Raw genomic sequence first — 18,201 nt, 5'->3', positions numbered from 1 at the left:
ACCACTAAACAATTATCAATAGCCATTTAATAGCTATTCAAAATAATATAGAAATGCCTCTTTCAAGGAAATGGATAATAGTATCCATTATACTGTAGTATTATGGTATAATTTATAAGAAGTGTTTAACTTTGGCAAAGTTACATTTACCTCATTTTCCCCCACCCAAGATCCCTCTGTGGTGGGTATGGCAGATATTCATGAAGAATATCTTTCCTTATTAGTGTAATATATTGGCTATATATTCTAGTTAGATGCAGAACTAAATAAGGCACATACATGCCATGTCTATTTTCAAGATGAAACATCAGAGTTCACTTTTATTTATTATTATTATTTTATTTAGTTTTTACACTTACAGCACCTGGTCTTCCTAGATGGTCTCCCATCCGAGTACTAAACAGGTCCGACCCTGCTTCCAAGATCAGATGGGATTAGGCTTGTTCAGGGTAGCATGGCCGTAGACTAGAGTTTACTTTTAAATAACCACTAAAATAAATAGAACTATTTTTTAAAAAAATGCATTAAAAATAGACATTATACTAATGGGTTAAGAAAACAGGCACTAAAACTATAAGATGACAAAACTATAAGATGACTCAAAGCAAGATAATTTAAAGGTAACTGGTAGTTATGTATTTTTTTGAAAAATGTGTATAGTTGACAATTTTGTATAGATCGGTAATAATACACAGTCACCAAGAGACCAAATTCTTCTGGAAAGACAATAAAATAAATAAAACATAAATATTAAATAGAGACAAGTCCTCCTTGTATGGTGATTTTCATCTCTTTCTTAATAAAACTCCTTAAGGCACCCACATTATTTGTGTTATTACCCATTCAACAAAACCTTGGAATAATCAATATCTTATGAGTTATAATTTATTACATTTTTAGTGCTATTTATCATTGCATATTAAATAAATAGCAACTTCATCTTAGTTTTCAGCAGAGGGCACTGGAACACATGGAGTAAAATAATCTAATGGGATGAAGTAATAAACACATGGAAAAGTTTTAAAATGTCCTACATTTTAAATAAGATAATTATAAATGGGGAACTGAAAAAAAGACATTTCTTAAGTCAATATTTTACACTATAATGAGTTTGTGGAGACTTTTGTTTCTGTTGCAGTCCTCAAAATATCTATTTTGTTCCTTCATAGCATGATACAAGTAACTTATAATTCGGTAACAATGTAGCTTATTCATTTACATGTATTAGGTATCTAGATATGATAAAAAATTTAACAGCTCTTTAATAAACTGACTGTCTTTCTGTCTCTTATAGATGATAAATGGATTTGCCAGACCTCAGAAACTGATACTTTTTTCTGTTCTGTACAAGTTCATTAAAATATGTATGATATGAAGCATTCTAGGTTTGTTTCTGCCATAAATCAAATGATAAATATAAAACTTCTTTATATCATTACATTTCATAGAGATAACAAGACTTCTAATGGCGTTAATAACAAGCTTTTATGAGTATTCGGTGAAGAGGTAAACTTTTCATTTTAGCAGTTATAATAGTTAATTGTATTATTAAATTGATTAATAATCAATTTAATCATTAAAAGATTAATGATCTTTTGAAGACTTCACCTTCATATGAATAAAAAATTAGTGATTATAAAAAATAACCAAAATTAGAATACTAAATATTTATTATAAATTTCTTACCTTGCTAATGAACATATTTTAAATGAAAGCAAATTGTATGATTATTTTATTTAATTTTTTGTATCAGTCTGTGCTGAATATAAGAATTAGTGATTTTGTGAAGTAATAATTTGTAGTAGAAATTTTAGTATAGTTTCCTGTTCATTTTCAGCATTTCAGTAATAAAATGATACTTGAATTCTAATTTCATTTTTGTCAGAATATCAGTGTACATTCCACAATTTATTGTCCTTCAGCAGGGAAAAAACATATTTGATACCCTCGGTGTTTGCAAAAGTAGGTATTCACAATGCAGAATGATGAGATACACATTCAATTAAATCAAAGTTCTTTCTGTATTTTTTAAACTCAAACAGGCAAATGTCCTTATTGAAGAAATGACCCAATTTATGCAAAATGTACAGCAGAAAAAAAGTATGCAACAAACAAAACAAATTTTAAATGTTATTTTTGTTTTGTGTAATAGATATACTATGATCAAAAGAGCAAAACATAATATTACACCAAGCTGTCCACATATTTCTTATTCTATTTCATGGGAACAAACTTTTGAAGGTGTTTTCTGGCACTATGAGGTATCATGAAAACAAAGAAAGAAAGATATTCTTTTTTTAATGACCTTATTTTTTTAGAGTACTTTTATGTTAACAACAAAATTGAGAGGAACATAAAGTCATTTCCTGACCCCATACATACCTCACTAGAATGGTGCATTTTTTTTCCCCCAGATGAACTCGAGTTGGCACATCATTGTCACTCAAAATCTATAGTTTAGCTTAAGGTTTAATATTGATGTTTTATATGAGTTTAGACAAATATATAATGATCTACTTCCATCATTACAGTCTCATATAGAGTATTTTTACTGCTCTAAAAATCTTCTGACTTCTACCTATTCATCTCTCCTACCCCTTGCAACCACCGATCTTTTATTGTCTCCACAGTTTTGCTTTTTTCAGAATGTTACATAGTTGGAATCACACAGTACATAGGCTTTCAGATTGACTTCTTTCACTTAATGAAATGCATTTAAGATTCCTCTATGACTTTTCACTGCATGGTAGCTTATTTCTTCTCGGTGCTGAATAGTATTCCATTGTTTGGATGTATCACAATGTATTTATTATTCACCTACTGAAAGACATCTTGGTTGCTTAAGTTTTCGCAATTATGAATAATGCATGCAGGTTTTTATGTAGACATAAGCTGTCAATGCCTTTGAGTAAACGCCAAAGACCACAACTGCTGGATCTTTTTTTTCTTTCTTTTTCTTTTTTTAAAATTAATTAATTAATTTTTATGGTGACATTTGTTAACGAAATCCAATAAGTTTCAGTTGTACACTTTAACAGTAAGGCATATATGTATTTACACTGTATGTTTACCTCCCATAAATAGGTTACTTTCTATCACCACATATTTCACCCCCTTTACCCCGTCTACCTCCCCTCCTAGCCTCCCTACCTCCCTATTTCCCTACCTTCCCCTACCCTCTGGTAGCCACTCGTCTATTATCCATGACCATGAGTGTCTGTTTGTCCTGTTCATTTGTTGCTTTTAGGTTTATATCCCACATGTAAGTGATATATCATGTGATTTTCAACTTTTTCTATCTGACGTATTTCGCTTAGCATGATTATCTTGAAGTCCATCCATGTTGTCACAAATGGCAGTATTTCATCTCTTCTTATGGCTGAGTAATATTCCATTGTATATATGTATCACACCTTCTTTAGCCAATCACTATTGTAGGAGACTTCGGTTGCTCTCATGTCCTGGCCACTGTGAATAATGCTGTTATGAACATCAATGTGCAAATATCTTTGTGGATATGGGTTTTCAAGTCTTTGGGGTAAATACCCAGTAGAGAGATTGCTGGATCATATGGTAAATCAATTAGTTTTTTGAGGGACCTCCATACTACTTTCCATAGTTGCTGTACCAATTTTTAGTCTCATCATCAGTGTATAAGGGTTCCCTTTTTTCTGCATTCTCTTCAACATTTGTTATTACTTGTCCTGTTGATTATAGCCATTCTAACAGTGTGAGATGGTATCTCATTGTGGCTTTGATTTACATTCCCCTAATAGCTAGCAATGTTGAGTATCTTTTCATATACTTGTTGGCCATATCTATGTCTTCTAGGGAGAAGTGTCTGTTCAGGTCCTCTGCCCATTTTTTGATTGGATTATTTGTATTTTGTTGTTATTGAGTCTTATGAGTTCTTTGTGTATTTTGGATATTAGGCCCTTATCAGAGGCATTGCTTGCAAATATATTTTCTCATCCAGATGGTTGTCTCTTTACCTTGTTGATGGCTTCTTTTGCTGAGCAAAAGCTTTTTAGTTTGATGTAGTCCCATTCATTTATTTTAGCTTTTACTTCCCTTGCCTTGATGTCAAATTCATAAAGTTCTCTTTAAGTCCAAGGTTCTTGAGTTTCGTTCCTATGTTTTCCTCTATGCATTTTATTGTTTCAGGTCTTATATTCAGGTCCTTAATCCATTTTGAGTTATTTTGGAGTGTAGTGATAGACAATAGTCTAGTTTCATTCTTTTGCCAGCACCAGTTATTGAAGAGGCTTTCCTTTCTCCACTGTATGTTTTTGGCTTTTTTGTCAAAAATTGTTTGCCTATATAAATATGGGTTCACTTCTGGCCTCTCAGTTCTGTTCCACTGGTCCGTGTGTCTGTTTTGCTGCCAATACCATGCTGTTTTGATTACTGTCGCTTTGTAGTATAATTTGAAGTCGAGTAGAGTGATGCCTCCAGCCTCGTTCTTTTTTTCTCAGGATGGCTGTGGCAATTTGGGATCTTTTGTGCTTCCATACAGACCTGATGATTTTTTGTTCTGTTTTATGTGAAGAGTATGTTTAGTTTTTTAAGAAACTGCCATACTGTCTTCCAAATGTACCATTTTGGATGCTGTACTTTGCATCCCTACCAACAATGTGTAAGAATTCCTGTTGTTCCACATCGTCAACAACATTTAGTGTTGTCAATGTTTTGGATTTTGGCCATTTTAATAGGTTTGTAGGGTATTTTATTGTTTCATTTCCCTAGTGACATATGATTTGGAGATCTTTTTCTATGCTAATTTCCATTCGTTTATATTCTTTTGTGAGGTTTACATCTTTGGTCTATTTTATAATTGAGTTGCTTGTTTTCTTATAGTTGAGTTTTAAGAGTTCTTTGTATATTTTGGATAACAGTCTTTCATCAGATGTATCTTTTGCTAATATTTTTTCTCTGTGATTTGTTTTCTAGTTTTCTTGATAGCATCTTTCAAAGAGAAATTTTTTTGCTTTTAATAAATTACAGCTTATCATTTTTTTCTTTCACAAATCAGGTTGGTGCTGTATTTAAAAAATCATCATACTCAAGGTTTTCTCCTGTGTTGTCTTCTAGGAATTTCATAATTTTGTATTTTACATTTAGGTCTATGTTTCATTTGAGTTAATTTTGTGAAGAATGTAATATTTCTCTCTAGATTCATTATTATTATTATTTTTTGCACATGGATGTCCAGTTGTTCCAGCATCATTTATTAAAAAGATGGTCTTTGTCTCATTATATTATCTTTGTTCCTTTGTCAAATATCAATTAACTGTATGTAAGAGTGTATATTTATGAGCTCTCTATTTTATTCCATTAATCTATTTATCTATTTCCCCCAGTACCACACTGTCTTGGTTATTGTAGATTTATTGTATGTCTTTAGTTGGATAGTGTCAGTCCTCCCACTTTATTTTTTTTTTACTACAACATATTTTCTTTGGCTACTCTGAATCTTTTGTTTTTTCCATTCTAATGGAATTGGTTTGTTCATATTGATAAAATAACTGTCTGGGATTTTTATTGAGATCGTATTGAATCTATCTGTATATTAAGTTGGGAAGAAATGACATCTTGGATATATGAGTCTTCCTATCCATAAACATGGAATATTTATTTCTTTAATTCTTTAATTTTATTTATCAGAGTTTTGGAGTTTCCCTCATATAGATCTTGTACATATTTTTGTTTAAGTTATACTTAAGTATTTTATTTTAGTATTATATACTATTTACTAATGTAAATAGTATTATGTTTTTTATTTTAAATTCTGTTTGTTCATTGTTAGTATATAGAAAAGCAACTGACTTTTGTATACTAACCTTGCATCTTGCAACCTTACTCTAATTGCTTATTAGTTTCAGGAGATTATTTTTGTCAGAGCTTTCAGATTTTCTACAAGATGATCATGTCATTTCTTTCCAATCTGTACACATTTTGTTTCCATTTCTTGCTTCATTGCATTGGTAAGAATTTCTAGTACAATCCTGAAAAGGAGTGATGAGAGGGGACATCTTAGTGGAAAAGCTGATCTTAGTGGAAAATCTTTGAATTTCTCACTATTAAGAATCATGTTAGCTGTAGGTTTTTGTAGATATTATGTACCAAATTGAGAAAGTTATCTTCTATTCTTAGGTCACTGAGAGTTTTTATCATGAATGGTTATTGGATTTTGTCAAAGGCTCTTTTTGTGTCTATTAATATGAGCATGTGGTTTTTTTTTTTTTTTTTAGTCTGTTGATATAATGGATTACATTAATTGAGTTTTGAATGTTGAATCAGTTTTGTATATCCAGAATGAATCCCAGTTAGTCATGGTGTACAATTCTTTTTATAAATAGTTGGATTCAATTTGTTAATATTTTGTTGAGAAATTTGGGCTCTATGTTCATGAAAGATATTGATTTTTAGTATTTTTTTCTTATAATGTCTTTGTCTGGTTTGGATCTAAGGGTATTATTGGCCTCATGGAATAAAGATATGCTTAAACCTTATAATAGCATTGGAAATTCTTGGGTCAAGCAAGATGATATCTTGTCAATTTTGACACTTCTAACATCAGCGAAGTGCAGTTACAATTTTCCTCCTTTATATAGGTCATATTTTTAATTGACATTGAGTGTGAATAATTGTTAGCAGTATATTTCTGTTCATTTTTCTATTTGCTCAGAATGCTTTGACAATATCCTTGTGAAATAAAATAACTTCTATTTTTCCAATTATATAAATGTAGAAACTAAGACATGAAAATCTTAAATAACACAAAAAAATCAACAATAAGTCAGTAACAGACTTAGAACTAGCTAGATCCTTTGTTTACTATACTTGGTGACAAAAATAAAGAAAAGAAATGAAAAGAAAAGAAAAGAAAAGAAAAGAAAAGAAAAGAAAAGAAAAGAAAACCCAAACAATATGTAGAATTGCAGCGCAATAATATGCAACCCAAGTAATGCTGTTATCGCTTTAAAATTTTAAACCTATGTGTGATTGAGTTATATTAGAAATAAGCCACAGTTATTCCTATAGTAGGTTATATCTTAGGCTTATAGAAAATAAGTCTTTGACATTTTATAATTTCTCCTGAATTGATGGCCATGTTAATATCTTTAAAAGAATGTATATACAATCTGTTTGGGGAAAAAGCTTTCACTTCTTCTCATTTTTATCATTTTTCCTCCTTCCCCAGCTTAATATACAGAAAACTAAAAATTTGCATAGAACTCATAAACTTTGAGTTGTCTTCAAAACAAAGTGCAACACAGAAAAAAAAATCAAGCCAAAATGAGATGAAAAAGAGCAAGAAGCATTTAAAATTTTCTTTTTAGGTCTGCTGATTCATTCTCATTAAGACTATCTTCTGATTCTTAATAAGACCACTGTAATTTTCTTTTAAGCTCCGCACAAGTGAGCCCATGCTTATTTTTATAGCTAATGTTCCATGTTCCTTTAATAGGACTCTCAAACCAGGTTTTAAGCTGTTGGTAATTTTCAGGTATGGAAGAAAATGGAAAAGAGGTCCAGAAATAGTTGATATTACTGGGGATTGTTTTATTATGCATTTTTTATTCTAATTTATTTCAACCGTATCAGAGGGTGAACAATAGCAAAAGGGGAATGTAATTAAATTGTAAGCTTCTTCAGCAAGCGATTTAATAGATTTATTTCACTCTTCGGGAAAATTTATTTTTTCCCAAATATAAATTTCGGTTGATAGGTATAAAACAAACCAATAGTGTTTTTCATTTTAGTCACCTATTAAACTTTTTTTCAAGTGAATTGGGTTATCATCATCAAATCAGAGAAGGATAAGTGCATTCAGGAATATAAAGAATTGTCTTTACCTCCTGCCCTTACATAGCATTGTTCCTTACCTGATGGTGATGATGTATCCTCATTCATCATTTTGCCTACAGGAGAAACCCTTCTATTTTTAAATGCCTCCAAAGGATGAAAACGTCTTTATTCTATGATCATTTGTGTGTCTTATTAGCTACACGCAAAATGAGTATAGGTGATATGGTGTTGGTTCTCTGAGACCTGTGTTTGAAAAATGGTTTTTAGTAGAATGTAGTGTTAAGAACTGTTCTTGTCTCTGTATTTCAGGATCAAATTAAGCTAGCCACCAGGAGGAAATCGTAAAAGCCATAGCTGCCTTAATAAAGAAGTTGGTCCATTGTCAAATTCCATTCTTGTTGTGGGTTCTTCCTAACCCCTCCCAAGTCTTTTGCTGCCCCGTTCCTACTAATTTACCTGACAGCTGATCTTTTTCTTGTTTGAGTGACAGTTCTAGCCTAACTTTTTCTTCCTTCGTTTCTCTTTCTTCTTTTTGTCAAAATCTCAGCATAACCAGATAAAGAAGAAATAAAGATAATTTAGGTTTAAACTTTAGGGAAAATTACTGAGAATATGTTAGACAACCAAATATATATTACATGATATGATTTACTTACCTTATTTGCACTCTAATACATATGTATGTATGTATGTATGTATGTACTTATTGCAGTAAGAACACTTAAAGGAAATTTATCTTTTTAATAAATTTTTAAGTACAATGCAGTGTTGTTAACGATAGACATATGTCGTATAGCAGAATCTTATTATTAATAGAGCTTGTTGATTTTGCATAAATGAAATTTTATACCCATTGAATAGCTAATTATTAAGACATTCTAAAAATCCACCCACTTCACTGAATAGACATTTATAGAGCAGCTACTAGGTATAATGCAGTTGAATTTGTATTACAAATAATACAAGGTGAATAAATACTTGAGTCTAAGAAGCTCGAATCCTTATATTATTTTCCTGAGCATGAGCTTAGTAAAAATCTCCATTTATTTAGGACTTAAATTTTTTTTAAATATATAATTTAATCTGTAAAGATTTAAACATCTTTTGTGATATTTATGGGCATATTACATTTAGTTATTTTTCTAGCTATATTTAGCTCTATGTTAAAAACAAATATAGCTCTATACAGTGATCCTACATTCAGAAAATTTATTAAATGCTGTGAAAATTCTAATTAGGTAGAATACATACACATATATACCTATATATATTATATATGAAAAGAATCCACAAAAATTATTGAATAAATAGATTAGAAGGTAGAAGAAGAAAAACCTAACACAGGTCTCAGAATTTTAGCTATTATAGATTGGTCGGATGGCGGTGCCCCCAACAGAGCTAAGAAGCTCTGATGAGTTTCTTCAGAGAAGGTAAATTTTATTTTAAGAATATTAAGTTTGTATTGTGTGCAAAAGATCTATCTAGGAGGCCCACTAGATACTTGGAATGTGGATTTGAAGCTCAAAAGAAAATTCATAGCTAGAGAAAAGACAAGACAACTGGAGTTATAGATTTAAAAGTATTTGGTGAATAGGTGAATTTTAAAGTCATGAATTGGTTCAAGTAGATTTTAGTCAAGAAAGAACTTCAGAATAGATACTTAGGAACATTAGTATTTACAGAGTATAAGAGACTGAAAAAGAGTGGATAGATATAAGAGGAAAATTAGAAGAGAACAGTGTTATGAAAGATAAGGAAATAAAATTTCAGAAGACATGATCAAATATATATATATATATTACAGAGAGATGAAATAGATTATGTGATGAAGAGGAATCATTATAAATAGCAGTTGCAAAATAGGATGCCATGGATGACAAGATAAATAATTTCAGTGGCATGATGAGAATATAAACTATGTATGTATTAAGATTCAGAAGTGAGTGAGAGTTTAAAAATCCAAACAAAATATAGGTTTATATTTTTTTCAATATTGAAGAAAAATGAATAGAGAGAAATGGTGCTGAAGTTGAAGAAGGAGAAAGGATCAAGAAAAGTTTTAAGGACTATGAGAACTTGAACTTTCTTGTGGATGGAATTTAATTTTGTGGATCATTACAATATAGTGACTCACCTCAGTATCATTTTCCCATTGGTTGATGATTTGAATCATTTCTTGATTTTGAGGTGAAGGATATTATTTTACCTTTTTTGTTGTTTGTTTTGGGAAACAATTATAATGAGAAAGATTAAAGAGGCAGAAGAAGAAAAAAAAGCAAAAGCAACTGATGAAAAATCCTTGAGGTAAAGGTGGGGAATAGAGTCAGGAGGTGGGGAACAGGGTCAGCTTAGGAAGAGGGTCACCTCAGCAGGCAATAAGAGTATTTGGAAATGTCAAGGTCAGGTGGAAAGTTGAGGGAATATTATGGTATTTATCAGGTGAAATCATCTGCTGAGAGTGAAGAGGGTAGGAGTGGGCTGTAGTTGGTGGTGTGGAAGGTGCTAGTTACTAGGACAGCATAGAAAGGAAGCTGGTGATGAATAAAAAGATTGGAGAGGAATATTGAGATAAGCTGTTCACAGCTGATAGCAGAAAATATTTGAGTAAATCACTGTTTTTGGATTCATTTTTGTTTGCAAATAAAGTGAATTTAGACACTTAACTTAATTTTTCTTCTTGATTATATAAAATGAAAACATGATCATTTTTAAACATTTAAGACAAATTGATTTTCCTGTAGACATAACAGCTTTCACAGCTTAATTACACTAGAGAAGAGTAACGTTCTAAAGAGAATATATATCAGCTATCTAAAGGATTGTAAAATTTATTATTTAAGACAGATTAAATGAAAATATGTAAATATATTTAAACATATCTGAATAATATCTGGAAAATTAAATCTTGCCAAGAATCTAAATAATTATATTTTTTTAGTTTCATAGCATCTACTATTTGATGGCTAGTTTTTTGCATTCTAACTAAAAGTAATGTTAAGATATGCAAAAGAGAGGAGCTCTAGTCAACAACTCTTATTGAAAACCTAATAAATGTTCATTTCTATGGTACCTTACAATAGAATGGAAAAATGGATGTGTATTAATTATAATAATGGTAATAATAGCAATTTTGAGGTTTCACCTCACTCATTCTTTTTACCTCCATGAAGTGGGCACTATTTTTATTCCTAAAATACAAATGAGGACACTCTTAAGAAGGTTGAGTGATTTATTTGAGGTCGCAGATGAAGTTAAGAGAAAACTTTATTCCTTCAGATATGAGCATTTTGGCACTTGATCAACTTTATGTCTTTTCCCTGTGTATAGATTTAGTAACCCAGAGGAAAGCATTCAGCCTGATACACTGAGTAGGGAAGGGCTCCGTAAAGTAGTTAATTCATGAGTAATATCTGGAAAGAGTGAACTCTAACTGGATAAGGTGGTAGAGGGAAGGGAATTGGTACATAAAGGCATAAAGACAAGAAAAACATGCCTTTTATTTCTTAAAGGAGTGAAGCATAGATTGAAGGACATTAGATCATAGCTTTCAATGTCATCCTAAGGAACCTGGGCATCTTGTACATGATGGAGAATCTTTGCAGTCACTTAGGTGGAGATATATACAGCTGGGTTTGTGTTTCATATTCTTCTGGAAGCAGAAATCTAAACCATAGAATCAAGGAAAATAAGTACAATCATTTTTTAAAAAGCGTTGGTTCAAATAATTTTTATGGAAGTGAAAATGTAGCAAATTTGACAATAATTCCATTTTTAATTCAAATATTATAATTTTCTACAAATTTGGTAGATCATTACAATATAGTGACTCACCTCAGTATCATTTTGTCATTGGTCGATGATTTGAATCATTTCTTGTTCCTGGGTGAAGGATATTATTTTACTTTTTGTTTTAGGGAAAAATGAAACTTTAAATTTAGCAAAGAGCTTCCTTCATAAAACTCTTATTTGGTTCTTTGTTAATAAAATTTGTTTCGACAAGTTTTCCAAATCCTAATTTATGGAAGTTCTATCTTTTAGGCCAGAAATCATGGATTTGTCTTGACTCCTCTATTTCTCTTACACTCATTCACATTAGCAAATTCAGGTGTGCTTTAAAATATACCTGGACTTAGGTAACTTTTTACCATCTCCTGTGCTACCATACTAGTTCCAGCCATTTCAACTCTTGCTTTGGTTTCAAGATGGTCTCTTTACTGGTTGATATGCTTACAGTCTTTCCCCGCTCCCATCTTCTATCAATAGAGAAGCCTGAGAGATCCTAATAAAACCTAAGACCTATCACATCTCTCCTCTATTCAAAACATTTTAATTACTATTCATCTAACTCAGAATAAAAGCCATGTCATTTTTTTTTTTTTTTTTTTTTTTTTTTTTACTTTTCAAGGCTCTTCATAATCTCTCACACAATCTTAACCAGTTATATCTCTGTCCTCTTCTCTTATTCTTGTTTCCAACACATTTGTGCTTCTCCTAGGTCAACCATTTCTCCCCGGGGCATTTGTACCATATGTCCCCTCAAGCTGGAATATTCTTTTCTCAGATAGCCCCAGGATTCTATCCCTCAATTCCTTCTATCTTTACTTACATTTTCAGTGAGGCTTTCCTTAACTCATCTAAAATGTCAGTGTCTATCCCTTTCCCTGTTTATGTTTTTCTCTTTTTTTAGCATTTTATTATATTGTATTATTATTTTCAAGTATAAATTACATTGGTTAGACATTTATGTAGTTTATGATGTTTTCCTCTTGAAGATCATCACTATCTAACATGTACATACTTTAATACTTATTTACCTTATTTATTGCCTGTCTTTTTCTCTAAAACATGTGCTGCATAATAGATGTGTCCTTTATATTTTGTTTTTCTTTATCACCATTATCTAGAACAGTGTCTGGGACATAGTAGATATTCAGTAAATAATAAATGTTGTTTTAGAATAGGTACTGGTTGTACTATGTGGATGAGACATTCATGTGTGTGATACAGTAAGGAAAGAAAAACAAAAGTTAATTTCCTTATTAAACGGACTGAGTGATCACATATGGTTTAATTCAAACACATGGGTGCTTTCTAAATCTCATTATGCTGAAAAACAATTTTTGGAAAGAAGTTTTTTGTTACTTTAAAGATATGGCCCTACTCAGCATTTTAGAATCATCAAAGATCATTCCCAATTGCATAAAAATTGAACTTTAATGCCCACAAATTGCTCCTTTTTTTTTTTTAACCCTTTATCATATTTGATTTTCTTTACACAGTAAGTTTAGTTTTTATTTATTTTCCCCCCTTGTGGGCACACTTTTCTCTTAGAACCTTCAAATCACATTTGGCCTTGACATTCAGACCATCTTTTTTTCTTGACCTCCTTTGGTCACTCTACCAGTAATGTCCCTGAATAAATATATTACCTTTGCAGCCTGAAGCCAGGTACTGCATCAGAACATGGCCCATACATAGAAAAACACTTCAATATTTGTTCATCGGCATGTCTTAAAACAGAAAATCAAAGAATTCTTTTAAAGCATACCCTAATATGTAGGTAGAGTGTGTTTGTGTTCAGTTGAACATCTATGTTCATTATACAACTGAAGTTTCAGAAAAGGAACCAATATGTTTGTCTTTTTACTTACACATGCAGAAGTAAAAGGTCAGGTAAACAACTGTGCTTGTTGACCTCATAAATTTTGATAGATGTTAGAATTCTGCAGCTCCTGCTGTCTTCTGTTGCTAACGGTCTTCCTACTGTGCTCCATGGACTTCCCTTCCTGTGCCAGGCATCAATTACCTCTCTCACTATGGTGCTGACTTACAGTCTTCTTAACCACTAACCACTCCAATGAGGCAATGAAACGATAGCCTTGACATATGCAAAGCGCATTTTTATTCTCAATGTTGTTATAAATGAATTTTCAACTTGGAAAACTTCAGCCAACATTCTTATCAAGTATACAGTGTGCAAGAACTGTATTTCTATATTTAAATACAAGAAATTTGCTCATAGCAATGACAGATGTTTTAAAGAACAATGATGGTGCTAGAGAAGAAAAGTACTTCTCTAAATGATACACAAATAGCACAATTTTAATTTCCCAGTATTTTTCACATGCCTGTTTAGTTTATACTAATATTTTCCTATTTACTTGATTGTTATCAATTAAGACAAAATAAACTCAATTTTTAAAAATGCCTCATATTTAACAATTGTAAAGACTATGAATCTATCACACTTCTATGTGCCTGATGACATTTGCCATCAAATCTTACAAATGAGCCATTTACAGGGTGACCATCTAATTTATCATCCTACAGACACACTCTTGAAAGTAAAAGGTTGTTGCTATTAATCAGTAAGCTGGAGCTACAAGCAGAAATTAGGACTGTCCTGGGAAAATAAGGGCACATGATTATCCTAGCCATTTCATGAGGCCTTTCACTCATAAGAAAAAACAGGCTGTGTTTACAATTAGCTTAACAAAATTCTTCTGGAGAAATACATGTTACAACTAGGTTTTGAGGTCTTAAAAGAGACAGATTTAGAAACTGATATCTCATTAAACCATTGCTAAAAACAGACATCAACCATATCAATGCCACTTGTAAAAATCTCTGTCACATATGATGAACTTTTAGGAATTTATACTGATAAAGTATTTCTCCTAAATTTGATGTTTACTTTCATTATGCAATGAGCATAAAATTATCTTAATCATGTTGAGTATTTTATATGTACTATTTACTATTTGTATATCTTCTTTGGTAAAGTGCTGGTTCAAATCCATTGGCTTTTAAAATTTTTATTGTGTTGTTTATTATTGCATTTTGAGTGTCCTGTGTATATACTAGATACAAGTTCTTCATCAATATGATTTCCAAAATGTTTTTTCTGAGTCTTTGCGTTTTATTTTCATTCTCTGAACTCTGTATTTTGAAGATTAAAGTGCTTTATTTTGATGGGGTACAATTCATCAATTCTTGTATAGTCAAGCTTTGTATTAATATCTAAGAAATCTTTTACTAATACAGTTCACAAAGATTTCTTGTCTATTTTCCTAGAAGTCTGATACCTTTAGAATTTACATTTAGATCTATGATTCATTTGTATTGACTTATTAAATATAGTATTTGATATAGATAAAGGTTCATTTTTTACATGTAGAAATCCAATTTTTCCAGCATTATTTGTTGAAAATATTATCCTTTCACCATTTAATTGTCATTACACTTTGTTCAAAATCACTTGATCATTTATGTGAAGGCATATTTTTAGACTATTCTGTTCCAGTTGTCTGTTTCTCTACTTTCATACCAACACTACACTGTATATATTACTGAAATTTTATAATTCTTGAAATTAGGTAGTATAATTTCTTCAAAATTTCTTTCAGTTTTTTTTTTTTTAGCTATTCTAGGTACTTTGTGTTATTATACACATTGTAAAATTAGTATGTCAATTTAAAAAGTATATAAACCCACTGGATTTCCATTTAGAATACACTGAATCTTCAGACAAATTTAAGGACAACTGACAATCTTAACAATATTGAGTCTTCTGATCCATGAATGCAGTATATCTCTTCATTTGTTTAGTTGTTTAAATTTTCACAGCAATAGTTTGTAGTTTCAGTGTACAGGGCTTGCACATTTTTTCATTAAATTTATCACTAAATATTTCATGTACTTAATGCTAATAAAAATTTTTTCACTAGTTGCAAATTTTAATTCTTTATTGCACGTACATAGAAATACCACTTCCTCCTTCCCCTGCCCCGTCAAACACTATTGACCTGCAAACTCACATACAAGTCCTAGTAATTTTTTTTGGTTCTGATGGACTTTCTATATAGATAATCATACCTAGAACAAGTAAAGGTAGTTTTATACCTTAATTTCCTATCTTGATATCTTTTATTTAATTTTATTATTTTATTGCACTGGCCAGAACCTTTAGTACAATGTTAAACAGAAGTGATGAGATGAGTCATACTGGCTTACTCCTAAGATGGAGGGAAAGCAGTTGGTTTTTCATCACAAAATAAGGTATTAGCTGTAGATTTTCATAAATGACCTTTATCAGATATAGGGAGTTTTCTTCTATTTTAGGTTTACTAAGAGTTTTTATCAGAAATGAAGTTTGGAGTCTTTATTTATTTATCTATCTATCTATTTGTTTATTTATCAGTTAATGGTGGATTATGTAAATTAATTTGAATATTAAATAAATCTTGCATTTCTGGGATGTACTCCAGTTAGTTATAATATATTTCCTTTTAATATAATTTTAGATTTTATTTTCTAAAATATTGATAAAAAATAAAATAAATACTTTGTATGTTTTAAGGATACTCTTTGGTTTTGAGCCAGTGCCTTTCTAACCTACTAACTGGTTTAAACAGGGTTTATAATCTGCTGCTATTTGTTTAAGAGTGGAGAAACATTTTTTTTATATGCTCTATCTAAAAATAGTTATAAAAGAAAAATTAAACTTTCTTTGAATGCAAGTAGTCTGGAATGGTGAATATTCAAAAAAAATTTAAAGTCAGACAGACCTTTGTTTTGTGTAATGCTAAAATATGTATGCCAAATCTCAGTGAGTATGATGAGAACAATTTAAATATATAAATAATGGCTACATTTAAATGTTTAATAAACATATATGATTGTAAGTCTCAAAATAGACTAAATGATGCCTTATAGCTCAAAGACCTGTTATTCCATGAGTTACCAGAGAAAGAGCAACTAAACCCTTATGTTAATAAAACAGGAATTCTAGAATCTCTCTACATTACAAAGATGTTAATTAGATAATGATTAAAAAGAATGTGCTCTATTATATCATAATTTCCAGGATTTTTTAAAGGGCATAATTTTTTATGGAATTTTGTTTATACTAGACCTATATTCACTGTCCTTATGCAATGTAAGTATATATAGTCAGAACCAATACTATTTTTGTAAAGAAACAGATTGCTACCTAATAGATTGTCCAGCCTTAATGTTTATGATTATTTAATTTTCTTGATATCCTTTTCTTTCATATAATTTGCTACTCCTTCACATTCAAATGTGGATCCTGCATAAAACATTAACTAGGACCCAAAGTGATGACAAGTGAAGTTCATCAGATAAAGTAATATGAAACACTAAAGTGATATATGTTTCACAAAGGAATTCCTTTCGGAAATCAAAGACACAAAGATAGGTTGTTCTGGAATGGAAATGAAGAGTAGAAGATTGTTGTTTGTTTGTCATTTAAATGATGGAATGAAAAGAAAAAATTAAAAATATGAGTAGCTTTTATTTGTGGAAAATATTCTCTTTTGACCCATTTTTTGCACCACTGCTGAATGCATTTCCTTTTGCAGTTTCATGTTTAGTACTGCAGTGCCCAAAACAAAAAATCTCGAAGGGCAGTCTGGAATATCTATCTGTTGGCTTATCATATTAACTTGATCCATTTTGTTGGTCGTACAGTTATATAACATAATTAGCCCATATTTTAAACATGATTTGGGTCGTTTAGATTATCTTTAATATTTGTTAAGAAATAATTTATATAATACTCACCAAAAATATGATAATTAGATTTTTTTTTCTAAATAATAATAAGCATCTAAAGATAAGCACAGGTTTTCATACCGAAATATGCCTTTTTTGGGGTATCGATTATTTTAAGTGGTTATTTTTAAGAATCAAAAGACTCAGAAATAACCTATGATCTCCCTAACTGCCTAAATGAATTCTGATAGAGGACTTACTCTAGGAAGGGAGCTATCACCATAGGAAATTACAGTATAATATAAACTAGTTGTTTATATTATAAACAACAGAGAAGAATCTAGCAAAATCTATTTGTTAAAATTCTCTTCTGTGTCTCATCATTTCTGTACAGCCCACCAAACATTTACTTACCAAACATTTGCTCTTTCCATCTTTCTGTGAATTATCTTCCTTCCCTTTGAAGTACCAGAACTCTATCCTATTCTTCTTAGCTCAAAATGGCCTATAAGCCTCATTTTGCCTGTCTTTAGAATCACTTGTGTTTATGTGTACATAATTAAATTTGATTTTCTCCTGTTAATCTGTCTTATGTCAATTTAATTCTTGGACCAGCCAGAGGAACATAGAAGGGTCGATAAAATTTTTTCCTCCCCAACAATTGCAACATTTTGTACAATTTAGTTTTGCGGATTGTGGAGAATTAATTAAATTAAGTCAGATCCTAGCTTAATAAAATCATTAACAATCACATAAAAAGCATCACTTATTAAATTACCCTTTCTTTTTCTACCTTGTCTTTTCCTTTACCCACCTCCCACAAAAATTATTTACGACACAAAAAAGAATTGCTTTAAAGGGCAGATACCACTG

General features: G+C 30.8%; 1 pseudogene; it reads right to left on the bottom strand.

Annotated features, from left to right (window-relative positions):
• Positions 1 to 352: 352 nt before the first annotated feature.
• On the bottom strand, positions 353 to 466 carry LOC118614315 (annotated as a pseudogene).
• Positions 467 to 18,201: the final 17,735 nt, after the last annotated feature.

This window comes from Rousettus aegyptiacus, unplaced genomic scaffold, assembly GCF_014176215.1.
Source record: "Rousettus aegyptiacus isolate mRouAeg1 unplaced genomic scaffold, mRouAeg1.p scaffold_m13_p_2, whole genome shotgun sequence".
In the NCBI taxonomy this organism is placed as follows: domain Eukaryota; kingdom Metazoa; phylum Chordata; class Mammalia; order Chiroptera; family Pteropodidae; genus Rousettus; species Rousettus aegyptiacus.
This window is presented reverse-complemented; position numbering and strand designations above follow the sequence as displayed.